Source organism: Penaeus vannamei, unplaced genomic scaffold, assembly GCF_042767895.1.
Source record: "Penaeus vannamei isolate JL-2024 unplaced genomic scaffold, ASM4276789v1 unanchor774, whole genome shotgun sequence".
Taxonomy (NCBI): Eukaryota; Metazoa; Arthropoda; class Malacostraca; order Decapoda; family Penaeidae; genus Penaeus; species Penaeus vannamei.
The window spans coordinates 27,501-34,563 of NW_027213778.1; the positions used below are offsets into that span (position 1 = coordinate 27,501).

Below are 7,063 nucleotides of genomic sequence, written 5' to 3' on the forward strand. Positions count from 1 at the left end.
TATACATGCATAAGTGCATGTATATATTTAGTTATATATTAATGTATATGCATCTGTATATATATAAAAACACACATACCTACATACGTACATACATACATACATACACGCACACATACACCCATATAAATACATAGGCATAAACACATATATACACATATGAGATTTTATGTATTTAAATGACCTCAGCATTTCCCCTTAACTGCTATTTTCGGGTTTGCGATGAATCGTCTGATCACATTATATTCATCTTTGCGCGATTTTTAAAGCTACAGAACTGCAATTAATTTTCTTCCGAGAATTAATTATTTCATTACTGCAGAATTAATCGGCAAGTAATATATTCAGTAATTATTCCGTGCCGATAAACTAAACGAAAAAAAATGAATGAAGGCTGAAAATAATGATGATGCACTTAATGATAATGTAGTTAATGATAATGATGTTTTAGGTGAATGTGATAACAATAATGATAGTTATGATAGTGTTATAGATGAAGAAAAAATAAACGATCACATTAATGATGATAAGGATAACAATAACGATACTAACGGTAATAATAATAATTATGTGAATAATAATGATAGCGATAACATTAACAACGATGATAATGATGATAATAGCAAAATAATGATATCAGTAATGGTAATAGTGATAATAATATATGATAATACTGGTTGGAATAATAATAATAGTAATAATAATAATAGCAGCAATGATAACAATGGTAACCATGATAAAAACAACAACAGCAACAACAGTAATGAAAATAGTAATTATGATAATGGTGAAAACAACAGTAATCATGATAATGGAAATGATAATTCATATAAGAGTAATAATAATTATGCTAAAATAATAATAATAATGATAATAATAACGATAATGATAATGATAATACCAATAACTATAATAATGATAATAATGATAATAATAATAATAAAAAAATAATAATGATTATGATATTAGTAGTAATGGTAAAATAATAATTATCATAATGATATAATAATAATAGCAATAACAAAAACAAAACAACAAAAATTATAATAAAAGTGATACTATTATCATTATTGATTACCATGGTAATAAGGATAGTAATGAAAATAAGAATAATAACAATAGTATGTATGATAATGAAATAGCAATAGTAGTAATAACATCCGTTCTTCAAGTAATGACAACAATCATCTTTCTGTCTCAGCCAGTCATAAAATTCCTCACAACAAACAACATCTAAGACCGTAGTCTTCAGCACGAAGTAACTGTTCCCCGAAACCAGCCCAGCAAATGCTAGAGGAACCAACACACATTCTCCACGCTTCCCTTCGCCTGTCTCCCTCAAGGGCACACTACTATGACGTCTGAGGACCTCCCACTTCGCCTGTACCTTTGTGAGGCCGGGACTTGGGGAGAGATCCGCGGCAACTTAAGGTTGGAGAGACCGTTTGTGTGGGAAGTCTTGTTGATGAGGGGAGCTTGTGTAAACAATGCGTATACTTCACGGAGGGAAGTCGGGAAGGTGAGGTTGGGAGGGGATGCGTGATAGATATATATAGAAGTAGAGAGAAACAGCGGGAAAGAAGGAAGGAAGGACAAAGGCACTAATTCAGTAATGTACACACACACAGACGTATGGCAAAACATAAAATGATGTAAAACACAATGCAGACACAATGAAAGAATGAAAGAAAACACATACACACAAAGCTCCTCTCTAGAAGATATTGTGCATACATCACAACAGCCGCCGCGGCATGGCCAGATCCACCACCGCTCTACAAACAGTATCAGATCGAGCGCACGATATATTCCCGGACTGAGGGAGAGGCCTAAACTGTCCTTAATGCTTCCAGGTCACGTATTTCTCTGTCTCCCCGGCGCTCTGTATATACCTGGCACGGAAAGAAACGCTGAACTTCAGTAAATCTTCCTTGGAGCAGTTCCTAACAGAATTAGAGATATGGAAGCGCAATCCCATTCAACGTTTAGGCATAGGGAACACAAAGGAGATCGTATGTCTTTTACCTACCTCCTTTGCGATGGGAAGCTGTATTCAGAACTTCATGGCAAGTTCGTTACCGTCCGTATGAGCGTAAATTTAATTGCTGAAAATTTATGAAAGATTCTCCCAGGCATTTCTCAGAAAACAGTGTCTTAATTAGAGGCGGTAATTCTTGCGAGACTTAACATTCTAATTGGACTTCAATGCTGCTATTAGTGTCGTCTTTAAGGCAAACTTAAATACATTCGAGCTGGAAAATTAAGCTTCGAAGAAAATTACTGTCTGATGTTATAAATAGATCAATGCTTGAATAGATGACTGGATAAATAAATACACACATACACCCACCCCCACCCAGCCACCCACACCCATGTATATATATAAATAAATAAATAAATAAATAAATAAACATATATATATATATATATATATATATATATATATATATATATATATATATATATATATATATATGTATGTATATACACACACATATAAATATACACATATGTACACACACACACACACACTCCCACACACACACACACACACACACACACACACACACACACACACACACACATATATATATATATATATATATATATATATATATATAGAGAGAGAGAGAGAGAGAGAGAGAGAGAGAGAGAGAGAGAGAGAGAGAGAAAGAGAGAGAGAGAGAGAGAGAGAGAGAGAGAGAGAGAGAGAGAGAGAGAGAGAGAGAAACAGATAGCCAGAGACAGAGAGATAAACAGACACACACACACACACACGTATACATACATTAATATATATATATATATATATATATATATATATATATATATATATATATATATATATATATATATATATATATATATATATATATATATATGGTAGAAAAACCCACAATGCACAAACTAGATTTATTGAGAAAAGTGAGACAACAGTTTCGGAATCGTTCTCAATTCCATCTTCGGGTCTGAGGAGGCAAGGGAGAGGAAGCGGTATAAGAGGGAAAAGAGGAGAAGCAATCAGGAACCACGGGGCAGGTGAGGACAGGAGAACGTAGGCGAAGGGAGGTCAGGTCAGGTCGAAGGATCAGGCGGTCTATGTGACGGGTGACCGGCATAAGGGAGGAGACGAAGGATAAGGGAAGCGAGGAGGCTGTTGGCAGGAGAGAAACCGCTGTTCAAGTTGAAATTGGGCAGCAGCTTAATCAGAGAAGATTCCACCAGTCTGCGGGCATGGACATCAGCGGAAGGGAAGAGAATGCGTGCTGCTTTCCAGTCCATCTGATGGCCAGTGTCCCACTGATGGCAGAAGAGGGCGTTGTTGCTATGTTCCCTGGATACAGCATACTTATGCTGAGACAGGCGCTTAGTAAGACTGGCGCCTGTTTCACCAAAATACTGCTTATCACAGGAGGCACACGGAACAGCATAGGTGCCCACCTTCGAGGTAGAGGGAGGGCAGGTATGAACCAGGTTACGACGGAGAGTATTCACCTGGCGAAAGGAGAGTCTGTAGTTGAGAGACTGCAGGAGCCGACAGAGGGAGTAGATCTCCTCAGTGTAAGGCAGGCTGAGGACAGGCAGGTGAGGAGACTCATTGGGAGGGGAGTCATGGTAGAAGGTACGTCGCGCCCTGGATAACACGACGTCAAGGACATGGCGAGGATAGCCCAGTTTGGAGAACGAACGACGAAGGAAGTGGATCTCTCCATCCAGGTACTGGGGGTCACAGATGCGGAGGGGACGAAGAAACAGCGAGGTGGCAACCCCTCTCTTCACATGCAGTGGATGGTACGAGAAGAAGTGTATGTACATACCATTGTGCATAGGTTTCCTGTATGTAGAAAAGGAGAAATGATCATCAGAGGGATGGACAAGTGTCCAAGAATATATAGCAACAACGCCCTCTTCTGCCATCAGTAGGACACTGGCCATCAGATGGACTGGAAAGCAGCACGCATTCTCTTCCCTTCCGCTGATGTCCATGCCCGCAGACTGGTGGAATCTTCTCTGATTAAGCTGCTGCCCAATTTCAACTTGAACAGCGGTTTCTCTCCTGCCGACAGCCTCCTCGCCTCCTACATCCTTCGTCTCCTCCCTTATGCCGGTCACCCGTCACATAGACCGCCTGATCCTTCGACCTGACCTGACCTCCCTTCACTTCCGTTCTCCTGTCCTCACCTGCCCAAGTGGTTCCTGATTGCTTCTCCTCCTTTCCTTCTTATAGCGCTTCCTCTCCCTTGCCTCCTCAGACCCGAAGATGGAATCGAGGACGATTCCGAAACTGTTGTCTCACTTTTCTCAATAAATCTAGTTTGTGCATTGTGTGTTTTTCTACCATAGTATCAACACGGTATTGTGTTTTTCTATTCATCATGGACCCCACGGTTAAACGAAATCTTCTCTCGTCCCTGTTTGCCTCCTTCCCCGACCTGGTTCCTTCCTTTCGCACTTTTGAGGATTCCGTCATCACCACGGCCCAACGGAAGAATCAACTGCGCTTCCTCCGAGACTGCCTCGAGGAGCAGGTGTTCCCTTCCTCGATCGGCAACCTCTTGAAGCACTCGGATGGAGGATCTTTTCCTGATAACGTTCGTTCCCTCCTCCTTGAACGGATCCGCGCTGGTAAGAGGGATGTCGAGCATTCCTACTATTGCTCGCGGGTTCGTTCTGACCTCCTGAAGGAACGACTCCCTGGCTATGTCTTCCAGCTCTTAGCTGACGTGGCCCACGATTCTTCCCATTTCCTCTCCACTACCCATGCCTGCTCCCTCTCCTAGAAACTCTCTAAATTCACCTCCCGTAGTCCCTGGTCCTGCTTCTCTCTCACCGACGCGGTTACCAACCTTTCCTCCCTGTCCTTGACCCCTCACCAACAACTCCTTGGCTTTGGTCTTTCCTTTGCTCTCCGCCCTCTTCCCCTTACCTCTATTGACATCATTTCTTCCTTTGACCGGTTCATCTCCGCTCATAGGAACTTGCCTGATGTCTCCCTCCTCCGTGGGGCCTTCCTTCCGGCCATCGAGTCCCTCCTTCACCCTATCCCTTCCATCCCCAGGCGTTACCGTGAGGCCCTTCACAGCCTGCAAAGGGAGGATGTCACTATTTTGCCTTCTGACAAAGGCAACTCGGTGGTGGTCCTCGACCGAGCCTCCTACCTGCAGAAGGCCCAGGACCTGTTAGGTGACGCCTCCACCTATGCCTCCCTGACCAGTGACCCTCGGGAACCCATTGCTGCCACTTTCCACCGTCGTCTGAGAGAGCTTGCAGCATGTTTCCCGGAGGCGAACCTTTACCAGAGGTTCAAGGTCGTTAACCCTCGCCTCCCTCATTTCTATGGGCTTCCTAAAACCCATAAGCCGGTTGTGCCTCTACACCCCATCATCTCCCGGGGATCGGTGACGCATCCTTTGGCGGCTTGGCTGGCTAAGTCTCTCGCTCCCCTTCTCTTCTGCTCACCTTCACCATTCACAGGACTTCATCTCCCGTGTCCGCGGTGTCCCGCCGGCGTCCATGCTGAGCCTGGATGTCGACTCCCTGTTCACCAAGGTCCCGCTTGATGACGTCCTCGCTTTCCTTCAGAGGAAGCTCCCTGCCGAGGATCCTCGTCTTCCTCTTCCCACCGAAATCTTCCTCCAGCTGATTCGTCTGTGTGTGGAGTCGAATTCCTTCTCCTTTGAGGGTCGTTTCTACTCACAGACGTTCGGTGTTGCCATGGGCGGCTCTCCTCTCTCCCCTGTTCTGGCTAATTTGTACATTGAGTTCTTCGAGTCGGAGGTCCTCCCTTCCATCTCCCCTCGTCCTTCTATGTGGCTGAGATATGTTGACGACGTCTTCGCTCTCTGGCCCTATGACCCTGCCCTGTTTCCTGATTTCCTGTTGCAGCTGAATTCTCTCTCTCCTTCCATCCGCTTCAAGGTGGAATGGGAGGTTGACAAGCTCCCTTTCTTGGATACTCTTGTCCATCGCTCTGCAGATCATTTCTCCTTTTCTATATACAGGAAACCTATGCACAGTGGTATGTACATACACCTTCTCGTACCATCCACTGCATGTGAAGAGAGGGGTTGCCACCTCGCTGTTTCTTCGTCCCCTCCGCATCTGTGACCCCCAGTACCTAGATGGAGAGATCGACTTCCTTCGTCGTTCGTTCTCCAAACTGGGCTATCCTCGCCATGTCCTTGACGTCGCGTTATCCAGGGCGCGGCGTACCTTCTACCATGACTCCCCTCCCAATGAGTCTCCTCACCTGTCTGTCCTCAGCCTGCCTGAGATATACTCCCTCCGTCGGCCCCTGTAGTCTCTCAACTGCAGACTCTCCTTTCGCCAGGTTAATACTCTCTGTCGTAACCTGGTTCATACCTGCCCTCCCTCTACCTCGAAGGTGGGCACCTATGCTGTTCTGTGTGCCTCCTGTGATAAGCAGTATTTTGGTGAAACAGGCGCCAGTCTTACTAAGCGTCTGTCTCAGCATAAGTAAGCTGTATCCAGGGAACATACCAACAACGCCCTCTTCTGCCATCAGTGGGACACTGGCCATCAGATGGACTGGAAAGCAGCACGCATTCTCTTCCCTTCCGCTGATGTCCATGCCCGCAGACTGGTGGAATCTTCTCTGATTAAGCTGCTGCCCAATTTCAACTTGAACAGCGGTTTCTCTCCTGCCGACAGCCTCCTCGCCTCCCACATCCTTCGTCTCCTCCTTTATGCCGGTCACCCGTCACATAGACCGCCTGATCCTTCGACCTGACCTGACCTCCCTTCGCTTCCGTTCTCCTGTCCTCACCTGCCCCGTGGTTCCCGTGTGCTTCTCCTCCTTTCCCTCTTATAGCGCTTCCTCTCCCTTGCCTCCTCAGACCCGAAGATGGAATCGAGGACGATTCCGAAACTGTTGTCTCACTTTTCTCAATAAATCTAGTTTGTGCACTGTGTGTTTTTCTACCATAGTATCAACACGGTATTTCTCACAATGGGAAAAGATCAATATTCCATGCCTAGCCTCAAGACACAAGCACAAAGGGTCATTGAACAAATAATTCCGCCGGGTAGTAAGACTTACTAC

General features: G+C 44.8%; 1 pseudogene; it reads left to right on the forward strand.

Annotated features, from left to right (window-relative positions):
• The first annotated feature begins 4,376 nt into the window (after positions 1-4,376).
• Positions 4,377-6,751, forward strand: LOC138861066 (uncharacterized; annotated as a pseudogene).
• The last annotated feature ends 312 nt before the right edge of the window (positions 6,752-7,063 follow it).